Here is an 18,264-nt window from a genome sequence, read left to right as displayed (position 1 = left end):
GCGTCCCCTAGACGGCCCTCAAGTTCAGTCGGACCATGATACTGAGGAAGAATTTAAAGTTGAAGCTCACACAGCTTTAGACGGGACCCTAAGGGCCCGGCGCACCCGTCCTACCGAAAGGAAGGAACGAGAGGCTGGTCCCAGTCAACTAGCCGGCCCACCGCCTGAGCATCAACAGGCGGTCGAGGGATCTGCTCCTATTACTAGGAACAAACTCATGACCCTCATGGGTAGTTTCAAGGGGGAGATCCAAGACTTAATCAACAAATTGGCGCCTGTTCCACCAAAGGAACAGTCGGCCAGAAGACCCTCCCATCCTGGGAGGACGAAGCTAGTTAAGGAGCGAGAAGCGACCCCCAACCCTAGACCTGGGGAGGGGCAGACGCCTTTGATCGATTGGACTATGTATCGCTTTCCCACGACAGTGAGGAGAAAGCCCATCCGCCTTGCTCAGCCGGCTAGGTCTAACCCTCCCGATTTAAGTTACATGCGCCTAGCATGATCCTCAAGGGGAACAGCCGGCAAGAAACTAGCCTCCGAACATTCGGCCAAGCAGCCAAGCACGCTTAATTGCGGAGTTCTGATGGGATCCGGTGCATTAGTGCTGGTATGATCGCACCCTGTGGTAGCAGCCGGTACCGCCTGCCTTAGGGGTCCGGCTGAGGTAGCTCGTGTGGGCGAAAGCCTCGAAGTTCGGCTCCACCCCGTGCAGTTCGCACCCGGCCACATAGCCGAGTACGTTGACCCAGGAGTTCGGGGCTAACTGCCATAACCCCAACTCATACCCATCCAAGATCCGCTGAACAACCGGATGTAGTGGGAAGCGCAGCCCAGCCTTGATGGCCGCCTCGTAGCAGCCAAAGCAGGCGCCATCATAACTGGTACCAGCCAGCCAGACGACTGTGTCTTCTGGATCCGGCACGAACACTAAAAAGCCGGGGCCCATTGTGTGGTTTGCGATAAAGCTCCCCATTTTCTCTTGCATGGCCGAGATCCGGCCCCGAGGTACCGTGCAGTAGTAGGGGGTATTTTGCTCTCGGTGAGAGGCGGATGGCTCCGCCCAATCGTCCCCCTTCTCAACTGCGTGAGAAAGCCTCGCCTCTTGTAGGCGACTGTTTTTCTCTTCTGTGTCCAAAGAAGCATGGCCATAAGAGCTAGACTCGGATTCGTCCTCTGACGAGTCCGAAGAGGACGACTCCTCCCCTCTCCCGGAGGGGCCCGCCTCCTCTCCTTTAAAAGGAGCAGGAGAGAATGTAGAATTGTCAACTGTAAAATGGGAAGGGGTCACTTTGACTCCTCCCTCAGAACTGCCGGCTTTCAAGCCGCTTTGTTTCACTTCCACATCTGTCGTCTGGTCAGATGTTTCACTAATCGGCACCCTGTGGGAGGAGCCGTCTGAGTTTGAGATCCTGACAGTCTTTTTTGTTCTGGCCATCATGCTCTGCATAGACACAGATACAGTCGGACTTTGTATAAAGGGCAGAGATGGGTCCAGAAAAGGGCAGGCGGCACTCCTAGTCCTAGATTCAGCCGTCCCCGGTGACCGGCTGATCACTAACCTAGGTCGTGTCGTGTGCTTCCGTGGTGCCATTTCAAAAAAGAATAAAGTAAAGAGAAAATTAAGAGTAAGAGAACCGACGGTTACCTAAACGAGTGACGATTGATGAAGTTCTGAAAATCCTTTGCAGTCGGCTTGTCAGAGCAGGCGGTAGGCAGAAAGGGTCCAAAATGTCAGAGCAAGTTCAGGGGTTCGAATGTTCTCTCACAAAGTTTTCAAGTGTGAAAACGACCGAAGTCAACACTCCTTTATATAGGCGAAGTGAGAAGGCGAAGGGTCACTTCCAGAATTCAAAATTTTGGCGGGGGAATCTCTCGGCCTCTCGCCGAGTGACACCTGTAGCAGGCCGTCGCCTGTTACAGGGCGACACCTGTTACAGGTAACACGTGACCAGTCACGTGCCACCTGTGAGGGGCAAATGATTAGGGGATTTTGCTCCCACCAATCGGAATGCGCCACGTGGGCCAATCAGGTCCTGTCAAGTGTCTTCCAGTTGGACCTCTCAGGGCTTGCCACGTGGCACACGCTTATTCTTCCACCCTGGACTTATTATGTCATGACACGTGGCATACTCCATGCCTAATGGAGAAGCCGGTCACCTAGGCCCAACTTCCGAGGGAAGCCCAATAAGCCCAAGGTTAACCTAAACCTAGATTGGCACGTTTCCCAAGGTTATAAATACCTCCCTTAATCCTCATTAAGGGAGATTACGCAGATTACACACATTAAACACTCTCACCTAGAGAGACCTAATCACTTTAATTTCCGCATTAATTACTCCTTAATCAAGTACTAACTTGACCGTCGGAGGCGGATCTCCAATCATCCGGAGCATACTTTTTAGGCCCAATACTAAGTTTGAGGGAGTGACTATAAGTTAACATAGGAGTTACTTAGTCTCCGTCACACTCTAGCTTGAGTAGTAGAGGTACCAGGCGGCGGAGGCCGGCTGATCCCCTTGATTCGCCAATGTTTGTTGGCTATTAATCCAAGGAGTGGTTACCTAGTAGGAATAGGGGTTTGAGTGCCCCTGTTTTCCAAAAACAGGCGGTCTACTCAAACCTTTTAGGTTCCATACCAAGTTTGAGGGAGTGACTATGAGTTAACGTTGGTGTTACTCAGTCGCCGTCACTCTTGCTTGAGAAGTAGAGGTACCAGGCGGCGAAGGCCGGCTAGACCCCTTGATTCGCCAATGTTTGTTGGCTATTAACTCAAGAGGTACCCCCTGCATTTAACCCAAGTAATACAGGCGGTCATCTGACTCAGATGTCAACTGCTACCACTGGTTTGGTTAGTGATAGAGTTATCCTTGTCTCAAAAACGGCTAGGTGGTTGCCCTTGGGGACAGTCTTATAGGTGCCGTGTAATTAGTTTATAGAGCAATGTTCCACCCAAAAGGGAGCTGCTCTTGCGACGAATTTCATCCGGAGGGATGCCGTCGGACGCTTGCTATGATGTTGGGACAGGTCGTATTAGTTTTGAAGATTAGATTAGTTGGCTTGGCGCCTGGTATGATCATTCGGCTTGTGGCCTTGGATAGTTCTTGGTGAACGTAGGTGCTAAATAAGAGGAGGGTAGCCGCCTGTTTAGGCACAGGGTCGGCCAGGCCCTGATCATTTTTTAGCTAAGTATAGGAGGGTGCTTAATTGAAGTTTGAGAGCATCTGTGTTCGGGCAAGGGCGGTAGCACATTAAACATATGAATGAAACACAGCTGCTGGCTAACACACACGTAGGGCCGTAGGACAGACCTAAAACAATCCCCACAGACGGCGCCAAGTACTATAACACCATACGGTCAAATAACAGGAGTCGGATGGTCAAGCTTGTAAGGCTAAAATTATTATCAAATCATTATTATGATTTTGATTAAAAAAAAAAAAAATTGCGGCCATGTAGCACTTAGCCATGCATGGCCTAATATTACTCTTGAAAAGCTAAAGAGAGCATGCAACATGCCAACATTACATAAGTATATTATTATATAATATACTTAGCATATAAAAATCAAAGTGCCTTCCGCATTTAATAATGGTTTTGTGTAATTGAAGTGTCCAAGCAACCGGCATAATGCCTCTGTCCAGGCTAAGGTGAAACAGGCGCCATTAGAAAAAATGCAGCCAGCCTTCAAAACAAACGGCAACAATCCAGTAACAAAACATACGGCCTGCCAACTTTAAACAATCGGTATGCTTTACTTGAAAGCTCAAGATGAGTGCTTCTTGAAATTTCGAAGTATCATGGGCAAACAGTAAGAATCAAACGACATCATGCTGGCTCCAAGCATCTGGCTTGATTGTTTGTAAGAAAACAGCCGGCCTATGCCCAGCCACGAAGTAGCACCCGGCTCCATCACAAACAGCCACACCCTCATGATTATAAAAACAGTCGGTTGAGCTTGACTGAGTTAGGGTGAGGTAAACAGCCGGCACCTAGTGCCCAAGTATCCAGCAATCGCCTCTGACCAGACCAAGGTGAAATAGGCGGCAGCCGACCTAGTACCGGCCACGAAGCCGGCACAAGCATTTCAAAAATAGGCAACCAAATGCCGAGTTCGAGGCAATAAATTTTCAACTCCATGAAAACAGAGCACTCTTCGAATTTTGTTAAATAAAGCATAATAAGCAAGTCAGTCGACCATCTCAACGCATTTGGAGATACATTCGGCAACAAGCCATCACAAGGCATTTGAGTAAAAGGCTGAAAACCGACTGGTATTGTTGATGGCTGCCCCTTGTATGTATTTGAAGCAGCACACTTCTCGCTGTTTGCGTTACAGCATTTGGATGGCCGAATGCTTTGCATTGATGAAGGAGCAGGCGGCATGCCCCTCAAGACAGTAGGCGGCAGTAGCCTTTAGCATATGCCCTCGTGGTAGCCGCCCTACGCCCAGCCACGTAGCAGCAAGCGGCAGCCAGCGGCAGCCAGCCACGTTAAAAACAGGCGGCAGCCAGCCATGTTAAAACACTCGACACTCCCAACAAATGCAGCAAGCCCGCAATCGTGAGTAAAACCAATTAATGGCTAGATTACGCTAGATGCTCAGCAAAATCGAGCAAAAGTAAGCGGCATCTATTACACGACCCTCAAAGCAAGCAGGTGACAGTAGCCTACCTGACAAGGTAGCGCCTAAATTCTTGCGAGCCACCCAACTCTACATATGTAGAAGGCTCCCAAGATGTGTTGAGCATTTGAGTACTTAGGCGGCAGTCAAAAGTAACAGCCCTCATACTACGTATATACGGCTTCAATATGGCATTCCATAGGTTTATAGTGCAAGATCTGGTAAGGTGCAAGCAAGCCCCTTGTTATCTAATAGACAACCGGCCTAGTCCTAGCACCGAAGCAGCAGGCGGCAGCCTGCCCTCATCCCAACCACAAAAGCAAGAAACCACTCGGGCACCTTAATGAATCATGCAAAGATAAAGCTATCTTTATCATGGTTTTATGATGCATGATGATATATTACAATTTCTAATTAAAGGAATTATTATATAATGCAAACTAGCTGTATATCATGGTCTAGCCTGGAGAACTCCAAAACATCTCCACGGTCATCCAATTACAAAAAGAGCCGGCACATATTATAATCTACGAAGTCAGTCGGCACACCTAGCATAAATCAGCCGGCCTTATCACCGTCTGCATTACTTGCCTAGCTCACCGACTGAATCAATAACACAGATAGCGCCCAGCCCCAGCCAGGTGAATGTGTAAAGCGCACAAACTCACCTAAAACAGTCGGCTAGCAATATAAACTGGCGGACTCCAAGAAACTCTAAAAGCCGAGTCGAATGAGTGTTTGTAAGTACAAAATAGGCGGCTAGGCGGCTGTATGAGTGTAGGGGAACACTGTACCACCGGTTGTTAAGCCATTTTAAGAAGCTAATAAACCCCCTTTCTCTCATACAAGCAGCAGCATCATACCATCCGTCTAGAAATACAAGCGCCCCTATTGACGAGTCGAAAGGCACTATATTTTCATGTGTTCATGTGCTAATATAAAGAAACCATATATGCTCCGGCCGAGTGTAAGTGAAGCTTAGAATTTGGCCATGAAATCAAGCAGCTATAGGCGCATGACCCTACTACACCTCAAAAAACGATCCTTGAAAGCAAGGGCTGAAATGAACTTTGCTTCGAAATGCCCGCATGGTTTTAGCTCAATTCAATGATTATGGTGTCGAGCATACTTTGATGCAAATGAGTTTTGGTACCAGCTTGCATAATTCAAGGGACAGCCAAGCACGGATGACCGAGTATAATTATACAACCGGCCCTCATAAGGATTATGTGACTTGCCTCGAATAAAAAACTACTATACCATGCGGCACCCTAATTATAAAAAAGTATGCTTGAACAATCTCGAGTGGGGCTAGACGGCTGGTCACCTGCATATCCCTTGCCACAAGGGGTCTTATCATTATTATGACTATTATGATTGTTAGGCGGCACCCTATGGAAGACGGAATACCGTTTTATTTATGACTGTTTAGGCGGCACCTTATTGAAGACCGTCTCCCTTCGTGGATTACCTCCACTTGTTTGCATGATAGTCTATCAGGCAAGAAAGGCGGCATGACTAGTAGCCGACCCCCTATATGACGAAGTCTCGTAGCTATGAAACCAGCCAACCCTCATTAATGGCAATAGCCAGCAATTTCACCAAGGGGCTAAAGACCAGTGACAAATGTCTGGGCCGAACAACAAGGTCCAAAACCACATTAAAACAAGTTTAGCACGACCACCTGTCCCCATTTGAAGAAAGTAGAGTCATCAATCCTCCATGGAAGGGAGCTAAGTGATCTATCTACTCTAACACTTGAAATTATTTCAATACTTGATACTGATTCAGAGGGGCAGGCCGCCTGTACCTTTACATTCGGCTACTCTCCATTGAATATTATACTCTATCACCATAGGGGCGTGCCGTCTGGACATACAGTCGATTCCAAGACAGACGACCACCAAGTTTAGCACGACCACCTGTCCCCATTTGAAGAAAGTAGAGTCATCAATCCTCCATGGAAGGGAGCTAAGTGATCTATCTACTCTAACACTTGAAATTATTTCAATACTTGATACTAATTCAGAGAGGCATGCCGCCTGTACCTTTACAGTCGGCTACTCTCCATTGAGTATTTCACTCTATGATCAGAGGGGCATGCCGTAGTACCTCTATAGTTGGCTACTCTCTGCTTTGATTATTTTACTCTATCACCAGAAGGGCATGCCGTCTGGACATACAATCGGCTACTCTCCATAGAAGATGGCCGACTGGTTCCAAAACAAACGGCCACCCTCCTATACTTAGCTAAAAAATGATCAGGGCCTGGCCGACCCTGTGCCTAAACAGGCGGCTACCCTCCTCTTATTTAGCACCTACGTTCACCAAGAACTATCCAAGGCCACAAGCCGAATGATCAGACCAGGCGCCAAGCCAACTGATCCAATCTTCAAAACTAATACGACCTGTCCCAACATCATAGCAGGCGTCCGACGACAGCCCTCCGGATGAAATTCGTCGAAGAGAGCAGCTCCCTTTTGGGTGGAACATTGCTCTATAAACTAATTACACGACACCTATACGATTGTCCCCAAGGGCAACCACGTAGCCGTTTTTGAGACAAGGATAACTCTATCACTAACCAAACCAGTGGTAGCAGTTGACATCTGAGTCAGATGACCGCCTGTATTACTTGGGATAAATGCAGGGGGTACCTCTTGAGTTAATAGCCAACAAACATTGGCGAATCAAGGGGTCTAGCCGGCCTTCGCCGCCTGGTACCTCTACTTCTCAAGCAAGAGTGACGACGACTGAGTAACACCAACGTTAACTCATAGTCACTCCCTCAAACTTGGTATGGAACCTAAAAGGTTTGAGTAGACCGCCTGTTTTTTGGCAAACAGGGGCACTCAAACCCCTATTCCTACTAGGTAACCACTCCTTGGGTTAATAGCCAACAAACATTGGCGAATCAAGGGGATCAGCCGGCCTCTGCCGCCTGGTACCTCTACTACTCAAGCTAGAGTGTGACGGAGACTAAGTAACTCCTATGTTAACTCATAGTCACTCCCTCAAACTTAGTATGGAGCCTAAAAAGTATGAGTCGCCCGCCTGTTTTTAGCAAACAGAGGCTCTCAACCACTACTCCTGCTAGGTTAACAACCTTTGAGTTAATAGCCAAGAAAAACTTGGCGAATCAAGGGGACTATCCGGCCCCCGCCGCCTGGTTTCCCTACCACTCAAACAAAATAGGCAGTGATTGACTAACCGCAAGGTTAACCAGTCGCCTTCCTTAGTACGGAACCTAAAAGGTATGAGGAGTCTGCCTGTTTTTTGGTAAACAGAGGTACTCGACCACTATTCTTACTAGGTTGGCTATACTTAAAGCTGTCGTCTGTAACCCAACAGACGTAGCTACTTTGGTTGGACGTCCTTTCTGACGCCTGCTTCTATGCAGCCACCAAAGCAGACGACCAGCCATCCCCCAACGAAATAAACTAAGTACCGAACTTAGTATATTGAATCAAAAGAGGCCAACGACCGAATAATGCTAAAACGCTTACCCCTTGTGCAATAGTTGACAGTCCACCTGATCAGGGGCTATCTGCATAGTAGGGCAAAGAATCGACATCTGTCTAGTTCGGCGACAATCATTATTATGATTGATTAACTTTGAAAATGTCATACCACCCAAGGTATCAAAATTTTCTAAGTTAATCAAGTCCATCTCCCATTAGAACTAGACAAGATCCCGACCTAGCAAGGCTTCGAGGGTCTAACTTTCGAAAGGAGCAATCCCTCCTGGAAAGAGAAATAACTCCTTCCGAGGGGCAAATGTTTAGGGTAAAATTACCCATGACAGATGGACCAATCCGGACCTGCCACGTGTCCACCACGTGGGCCAATCAGCGTCCGCCACTTGTCACCCTAAGAGGTCCAACATGGACTAATCAGGCCACGCCACGTGGCCTCCCATATGCCAAATAGGCAAAAATGGCCACCAAGGCCCAAAGTCCGAGAGAAGCCCAATTTGCCCTGGTTAACCTAAACCTAGGATTGGCACGCTTCTCAAGACTATAAATACTTAATCAATCCTCATTAAAGGGGATTCAGCAATTGATGACTCTCACCTAGAGAAGTCTAAACACATTGATCACTCCTCCCCTAGAGGAACCAGATCTCCCACCTTTACTTTTCCGCATTTATCACTCCTCAAACAAGTACTAAGTTGACCGTTGGAGGCGGAGCTCCCACCACAAGGAGTCTCCGTTGTTTTGCAGGTACATGCGTCCGGTTCTAGTCTCGGAATTGTAACTCTCCCGCAGGACATCAGAAAACCCGGAAACAACAAGGGTACATTTGAATTTATGAATTCACCAAACCGTGGAAGCAAGTTTAACTTGCGGGGTCTCATCCACACGCGCCAACCCTTCCAAAGGTAAGGCTTCCGCGCGGTGCATCAGGACTTATAACCATGGACCCTTTTTGACTATAACCCATATCCTGAACTTTAGAGAACTTAAGCCATGGTTAGGTTGCAAACTTATTGCATCATGTCTGACTACTTGTGCATTATTTGCTTGTGCATACTTACATGTAATTAAACTAACCGTTTGGTTTGACTTATAATTAAGAACTAGCTTTTTGGCCCGTTCAATGCACGGGTTGTTACTTGGGTTAATTATTTTCATATGTAGGTGTAGACACCCATTTGTGTCTCCCCAAAACCAAATCCAGTGATGAGTACCTTTTGCGTCGAATCATAATCGAATGAAGTGAAAGTGTGGAAAGTTTAGTGTTGCTGATAGTTTTAATTTCTTTTCTCTTCTCTCTATTTTTGAAAACTTATTTTAAGAAAACATCCAATCCAGTTTGGTTGGTCCATGATATGGTTCCAATAGTGGTGTAGTTGGATGAGGTTTGACAAGAGCTTTCCAACGATATATTATAAGCCCAATTCCAATGAATATTGAGGAAGTTATGGCCAATTTACTGAACTGGGCCCGGTTTAAGCCTTATATGCGGCCCAATGATCTAGGGGAGGGCCTAATATGATTTATCATTCCTAATGCAATTAGGAATGATTTTAGTCTTCTAGAAGGTTCTTTTCATTCCTAATTCAATTAGCATTGATAAATTGACTTTTGTTGACTTTTCAGAGTTTTAATTAAAATCAATGAACATTTTTGAGGAAAAGATAAGATTTTATCCACCTGTACGGCAAAATTTATCTGATTTTTGAAAACGCGTCAAAAACAGGACTAGCGCCTGACGCCAGGCATTGGCGCCTGGAACTAGGCCTGGCGCTAGGCCTGGCGCCTGGCGCTCGTGTTGGCGCCTGGCGCCAATTAGCCAGCGTTGGCGCCAACTCTATTTTGCATGCGCCAGACTCTATTTTGTTAATTTTATCCTTTTGGCTGATTTTCTCTATAATTAACGTATTAAAAACTCCGTTTTCATTCACCAATTCTCATCAACATTCACCTACAACCAGTTTTCAATTCTCTCTCATTCTCTTTAATCATTCGCTAATTCTCATCAAGATTTCCTTAATCATTCACCATCTCTTATTTTTTTTTCTAAACTAGTCTTTTATATACAAAATTCCGCATTCACAAGATCTAGAAACACCTAGCCATATTCGAAGTTGCCTTCGCCCAAGACGTGAAAGGTTTAATTTCTGAGGGTTTGGTCCCAAATCTCTATTTCAATTATTTAATTTAATTGTTTTGATTATTATTTTCCTTGAAGTTACTAACGTATGTATTTTGTTATTAGAAAGAGGTACGAGGCATCGAAGTAAGTACTTTAATGATTTTTATTGATATTATGATGTAGAAATCATGTTTATATTGTTATTATGATATTCCTAGTATCATGACTAGGGTAATTTTAATATTAAATATGATTGTCACGATGCTTCCTATGTTCTTCCTAATATTTGTGATTGTTAGTATCATGTTAGGGCTAAAGATTTGATTTTTATTTCTTAGTGACATGCTAGGGTTTGTTAATAATCTTGTTAGTATCATGCCTAGGATCTTGCTATTACTATTATGCTTTAATATTAACATGAACATGATTATGATTATAATTGTTATAATTATTATTATTATTATTATTATAATTTTATGATGATAATGATCGATTATGATTATTATTATGTTGCTTGATATTTTATTGTTATTGCTTGATACTTGTAATCACGCTTAATAAGAAATTAATAATCTTGTTTAGGGTTAATTTGATTATAATTCAGGTGATCGCCAATAATAGTTTTATTTGTGCATTAATATTCAACCAACATAGATAAACAGGTTTAGGGTTAATCCTATTGATTGCATGTTATTAGAAAGCGCACATGAATACGATCAGAATAAAGTAGAGGCCATTATTAGGGCAGGTTCAATCTCTTTTAGGTTGGATTTGTACCTTCATCCCCGAACCCTTATTTGGTTCTAGACCTTATGGAGTTGACGATCTCTTGGATCGTTAAAGGGTGTAACCTTCACCCTGTGAACGGTTTACAAGTTTCTAAAACTTGTTGGTGACTCTTTTGCTCTATCTTCTTCCCTTTTGGACGCCACCGTACTTTAGTGTATGATCATAGTGGGGTTCAAGCTAGGGGTTTAATGTTTGAAATATTCCCTACAGTTTTTTGGCGATTCCGCTGGGGAGGATTTCTATTTTTAATTCTTCAATTTGTTTCGGCAATAATTTAGAATGAGTGGATGAGACTCGAAACGTTCTAAGTGTTTCATGTGAGTAATTTTGATTAACGTTATTGTCATATGCATAAAAAAGATCTCATTGGAAAGATCATCCGTAATGAGTTAAAAACATAGGATTTTACATGTAGGAAATTTGAGAAATATCTTTCATAACTAGGACCGAAATAACACCGCGCGAAACTGGAAAATTTTATCGAGCACAAAAAGCTGCTGAGGCATGTGGGAAGTAGCGCCAGGGGCCAGAGCATTGGCGCCAGACTTTTAGCCATAGCGCCAGACGCCAGCATTGGCGCTACAGTTAAATCCTGGCTCCAGTCTCTGTTTGCTGGCGCCAATTTCCCCCAATACCGAGCCATAAATATGCGTTCTAATTTCGACCAGTTTTTCGTATTGTTTGCTCGATCCTACTTCCTGATTGAATTATTTCTCATTTTTCTGAAACCCATATGTGTTCTACATATGGACATAACCCTCTGGGAATTCACGCTCCATCTACCTGATTGAACACTCTATGCAACAAAGGGTACATCCGAGAATGTTGAATTCACCAAATCATGGAAGCGAGTTTTTTCTAAAGCTCGCGGTGTCCCATCCACTCGCGCCAACCCTTCACAGTTAGGCTTCCGCGCGGTGTATCCGGATAATTACCCATGGAACCTCTATTGACTAAACCATATCCCGAACTTTAGAGAACTAGAGCCATGGTTAGGTTGCAAACTCATTGCATCATATTGTGCCTACTTGACTAATTGTGCATTATTTGTTGTGCATATATTCTATGTTCCTCTTAACCGTTTGTTGACTTGTGTTGAGATTAAATAAATTAATGACTTAAAGAACTTTGCCTAATTAATTAATTAATTAATTAATTAATTTGAGTAAATAAAGTCTAATATTCTAATCGGAATTGACCTAGTACGACTTTAGGCATACCCCAGTTGATTAATAACACCGAAAACAGTCCCACATTGAAGCTCCAATATTGGCGCCAAAGTCTGAGCTGTAGCGCCACAATGTGGAGTGTGGCGCCTAGCGACAGCTCTGTCGTCTGGCGCCAAGCTACACAGTGTGACGCCAGTTCTGTTGTTTGGCCGACAATTCGGATTATTGGTCAAGTCATCACCTAATGTCTAATTAACCAGTTTGCTAATTAATTCGGTTAATTTTCGCTGTCAATAACACCTTGTCGAGTCATTAATTGAGTCTAGTCACATAGTCTAGCCACATGGTCATGACACGAGTCTTAACATATCACCTACACTAACTAGTCTTAGCACACACTTCGAGTATATGTCACCATGACCATGTCTTAGGTTCATGCATGAGTCGGTCTTTTCCGTCATTTGAGATGAGGGCACATTCTATTCCTAATTCTTCATATCCCTCCATCTAAATCTTCTTTCACATTCTATTCCAATCTTTCTTCACTTCCTCCATCCATTGCATGTTGAGTAAAGTTTGAGTCAAATAATTAACAATAGATATCCTCAAATTCCTTTTCCACAGTACTTGGTCGAGGAGAGAAGGGCGATTAATCAAGGACAACCTCTTTATTCAAGTCTCACTTTTTGATAAACCAATTCGTCAAAAGAGGAAGGCTAAGAAGATAATGGCAACTCAAGAGGAAGTCAATGAGCTTAGGAACCAATTGGTTATCGGCTGAGACACTGAACCTACTCACACTCAAGATCGATGATCCCGTGAAACAACAACAAATGAACCTCATGCAAGAAAGTTAGAGCAAGCTATCTAATGACTATAAATTTCAAGGCATAAGTTCACAAGGAGTCGCGCTCGACAATGAACTTCTTCCGCATAAGTTCAATACCACTGACATCCCAAAATTCAAGGCAACATATAACCCTTATTTTCATCTAAGAGCTTTCGAAACTATAATGAACATTAAGGGTATCGATAAGAAGGTTTTCCCTTCTCTATTCCCACTATCTCTTGAAACCGTTTGCCAACAATGGTTCTTCTCCCTTGACAAGGAGAAAACCTCTAACTGGGAATCGATAGTAAACGCTTTCGTTGATAGATACAAGTGCAATATTCAAGTTAAAACCGACCATAGACAGCTTGAGATGCTAAGACAAAAGGAGAATGAAGGCTTTACTTCTTTCTTTTATAAATGGAGGGAAACTTTCGCCAAGATGATCGAGGTCCCCACCGAAAAGGAGTCTGTGAGGATGTTTATCAAGAATCTCCAAGAAAAGTATTCAACGTACTTAAAATACCAACACAACTTGAATACTTTCAGAGCCGTCTATGACATAGGTATCGAGATCGAAGACGACCTCGCAAAGCAAAAAGCTACTAACAATAGTAACCACGGTGGCTGGAAAGGAAAGAAGAACGACAATCCTTCTTCTTCCGAAAATGTCCACTCTAGTAATAATGTTAGCACCTTTGACCATAATGGTGTCTTAGCCGTGGACAATCAAGGATCTAAAAGGAAACCCAGGCGAGAGTTCACACCCATTGGAATGACCTACAATGCTGCCTTAGACCGTCTTTACGATCGAGGATTAATGAAACCTATTGGCCCTACCGAGGATCCAACACCAGAAAATCGATCTTCGAGATGGAATCCAAACTCCTATTGCAAGTACCATCGAGGAAACGGTCATACCACTGATGAATGCTACAGGTTTCAAAATCTCATTCAAGATCTCATAGAAGCAAACAAGATCCCATTGCCTCTAGCTAGCGAGAAGACTGGATGATGTCGGAGCAAACAACACAAGACAAGAGGCGAGCTTCAACGACAAGATTTCGTGACCTCTTTGTTCTATTTCTTTTTTTATTTACCCTTTCCCCAATAAGTCTAGCATAGGCACCTTTTTATTCTCCTTAGATTTATTTTGTAGGATCATTATATATTTTCTTTTAATAAAATGAGCATTTATTTCCTTATATGATCATTTCATTATATTACATTAAAAAAAAAATCCATGTCGAATTAAGCAAAAGGTATACCAATGATTTGAGGCACCCCTTGTAGCCACATCATATCTCCTTTCACCTTTCTAATTATACAATCCTTTCTACATAAACCACTTTGAGCCTCGTCTAACGATGGACCTTTCTTTTTTCAACCTACATCTACCTAACCTTGGGATGGGATGGTGTGTAACTTATGCAATTTCAAAAAAGCTTGAGTGAATTCAAAAAATTAAAATAGCAAAAATAAGCAAAAGCAAAAAAATAGATAAAAGTGTACAAAAGGGCAAGTGTTCCAATGTGTTTGATATGAAAATATCTTCGATAAGAACACGTCTCATATTGCGTCTCTTATCGAGTGCTTGGTACCGTGCCTGAGAAACATGAATGCCAAGTGAGTGATAGACCGCATGATCGGGATTGCCCACACTTGTAAAAAAGAAACAAATGCTAAAGCAAAAGATAAAAGAGAGCTAAAAAATAAAAATACAAAGATTCAGAAGCGAGGTTGCACACCTTGGGGGCTTATCTAGGGTCTTGAGCCTTTTATCCCCTTCTTCTTCAAACCTTTAGCCTAACCACGTTACAACCCTTAAGAAGACCTTTTTTGAGGTATACACACTTGTGCGAGGTTCGGCTAGAGCTACGTTCGGCCTGATTCCTATCGGATACGTAGGCAACCTCACATCGAGGTGCGTGCGACCATAATAAACATGCATTCATATTCACATTCACACACTTACACCATAATCATATCAAGGGATTCCCTGTGCTCATCCCTATTCACTTAGAGCTAGACTTGGGGGCTTGATCCCTACATCATTAGCTTACCTAGCCTAAGAGTCACCACTATTTGACTCTTCTAATAATGGTATTTTCCCACACACTTAGCCTTTGCGGCCTAACTTTAGTGTCACTATCACACACATCACACATACATTACAAAATATACTTCCCTTAGGAACCCTTTGTCATGGAATCTTAACACAACGCTGAAGCATGCCTTATCATATCAAAATCGCTCATCAATCATAATTGTCATTGTACATTGAAGTATGAAGTGCTTAGCCTCCGTGCCTAAGTTACCCAAATACTTTCATCGTGGAGTCAACAATTGAGAAAGCCTAGGATGAATTAATCCTTTCACAACATTTGACTAAGCTCATTCAACATGCACCTTCAAACACTTCGATTCTTTTTTCACGTCTTTCTTTTTCGGGAGAAAGTCGGTACCCTCCACAAAAATGATGGAAAATTTTTGCTTTTTTGCATTTTCGAGTCGCACGATCACATTACAATGCACACACGAGTCATGTACACATTGAGTCATGTCGTGTCATATCACTTTGATTTGAGTCTAACACACTTGTCAAACTCTTCGAGTCGAGTCAACCTCGAGTCAATCATATCGAGTCAATGATCGGGGTTAAGATAGGTCGTTAAGCTACCACCCTAACCAAATTAATCATTTATAATACCTAAACTTACACTAAACTAGTTAGTGGCAAGTAAATGGTCTAACCCAAAAGGACTAAGTGTATCAATTTGTGCTAATTAGACTACTAGGAAGGCTTGTGAGATAGAGAGAGGTACAACTAAACACAACTAATAATAAATAACTAAAACTAGGGAAAGTGGAATCTAGTTACACCAATACATTCAATAACTTCATACAATTAGATGAAAATGACCTTGATTAGGAACAATCAACACATTTAACTCACTATCGCACAATTAAGCATGTTAATTATCCTACTAAACTAATTCACTCTCGTGCAACTAGCCTAGCAAAGGTATGGAAGAAATTAGGGCTCTCAACCAACTCACTCTCGCACAATCGATTGAAAGCACAATTAAGAACATAGAATAAATTAGCTAGAAAGATTCTAATCCATAAAAGTATCATCCATACACAATAATCAAGAAACAATTCCATACTAATCACAATCAATCATTCAATTTATTAACATAACCCTCATCCATTTCCCTAGAAGAAAATCTAAGCTAACATAATGAAGAAAGACCAGGAAAACAAGATAAAATAAGAATAAAAACAAGATTAAATAAATAAACTAATTAATCTACTCAAATCAATAAACAAAAAGCAAAAACTAAGAATTAATCAAGAAATAAAGATGAGAGAAAGTTAGAAAATGCTCATTGAATAGATGAGAAAAAGTTCCACAAAGTTGCTTCTTCAACCTCTCAAAAACTCCATGGAAATCCAAGCTTTCTCTCTCTACACTACTCCTAACCCTAAGAGAGAGAAAATAAATACTAAACTAATCTAATCTATCTAAAATAAAATGTTGATTAATAGTTTTTTAGAAAATAACCCAAAGAGGGTATTTATAATACAAGCTAAAGTAAAATTAAAATAAAAGAAAGAAAACTAAGAAGAAATAAAAACTAAACTAAAACAATTAAAATAACTAAACTTAAAAACCAAAAATAAAAAATAAAACTAAAAATAAAATAAAATAAAAAGGAAAATGAAAAGGAAAAAGAAAAACAAACCCCAAAACCCACAATTCCCGTCCAAACCCACGAGAAATCCGACCTCACCCCTTTCCCCTTCACTTTCGATTTTCCAATTCAAAACACCATCGGCCATCATCCCAAACAACCATCATTACCGTTCATTAGCATCATCATCATCTAGCATCCAAAATCGTGGCCGTCCAATTCTCATTAAAAATCACGTGAAAAGCTCGTGATTGACCCACAATTGCGCGCCCGCACAGAAGTCGCACAGCAAGTCGCGCAAAGCTACTGTATCATTCTGTTTTGGACTCCAATTGTGTGCGCTTTCTGACAGGGTTGTGCAGCCGCGAATTGGTTGCTCTTTAAGTTTGGGTGTTGGGCGAAATGCGGCTGTAATTAGGGAGTAATTGGGTTGGATATTGGTGGTCGATTGTGGGTGAAGGAGGCTGCGGTTTATGGGAGCAGGGGATTGGCAGGTGATGTTGGTTGCGGTTTTGTGTGGTGAAAGTGGTGGAACAGGGGAGAATTGCGTGGTTGTGGAGGCTGTTGGTGGTTTCGGTGTTGGGTGAATTGCGGTTATTGGTGGGTGGTGATTAGAGGTGTTTTGGTGGTTCTTGGTGTGAGGTGAGCAGGGGCGCTGTGGGTGGTGATTTTGGTGGCGAAATGGGAGGTGAGGCTGGGTTTGAGTGGCGCTACTGGTTGTTGTGTGTGAGTGTAGTGGAGGTTGAAGGTGAGATTGGTGGTGTGTGGTGGTAAGGGAGTTGCGTGGGTAAATTGGTTGCGGTGGCTGATGGTGTTGTGTTTGTTGCTGAGTTGGGAGCAGGGGAAGTAAGGGAGGTTGGTTTGTTGTTGTGGAGTACGTGAAGTTGGAGTTGTTATTGGTGAGTGGAAAGCAGGGAGCAGGGTAGTGTGGTGTAGGATAGGGAAATGGGGTTGTGTAGGTTAGGCTGGCAGCAGAGGTTGGCTCAAGTTTTGCGCCTCGAACCTTGGACCTCCGAAAACGAATATGACCTTGAAACCCGGAACACCTACAACCACAAACACGAGCGTATTACCACGAGATAAAATAAAATAAAATAAAATAAAGATAAAATAAAATAAAATAACTTAAAAATAAAATCAAAAGAAATTAAATAAAATAAAGAAAACAAAAAGTGAAAATAAAATAAAATAAGACAATGAGAGAAACTAGGAATTATTAACTAAAAATACGAAAATAAACTAACAACTATTAAAAAGTACAAAAATACTCAAAATAAAGATAAAAGACGAGAATAAGTAAATAAAAGAAATAAAGGATAAAAAGGGTGAAATTATTGGAAAATAAGCCGGAATACGACTTAATAAACACCCTAAAAGTGACATAAAAGTCACTTATCAAACTCCCCCAAGCTAACCTTTTGCTCGTCCTCGAGCAAATTAACACGAAACACGGGAGAAGGAGAATGATTTCTTCAAGAAAAACTAAGACACTAAAGTAGACAAGAATGTACACTAACTCACTTTCGTAGGAATCATGGTCAATTTTAGCGGAAAATGACA

Source organism: Chenopodium quinoa, unplaced genomic scaffold (genome assembly GCF_001683475.1).
Source record: "Chenopodium quinoa cultivar QQ74 unplaced genomic scaffold, ASM168347v1, whole genome shotgun sequence".
NCBI classification, from domain to species: Eukaryota; Viridiplantae; Streptophyta; class Magnoliopsida; order Caryophyllales; family Amaranthaceae; genus Chenopodium; species Chenopodium quinoa.
The sequence above is the reverse complement of the archived record's forward strand: the minus strand, read 5'-3'. Positions refer to the sequence as shown.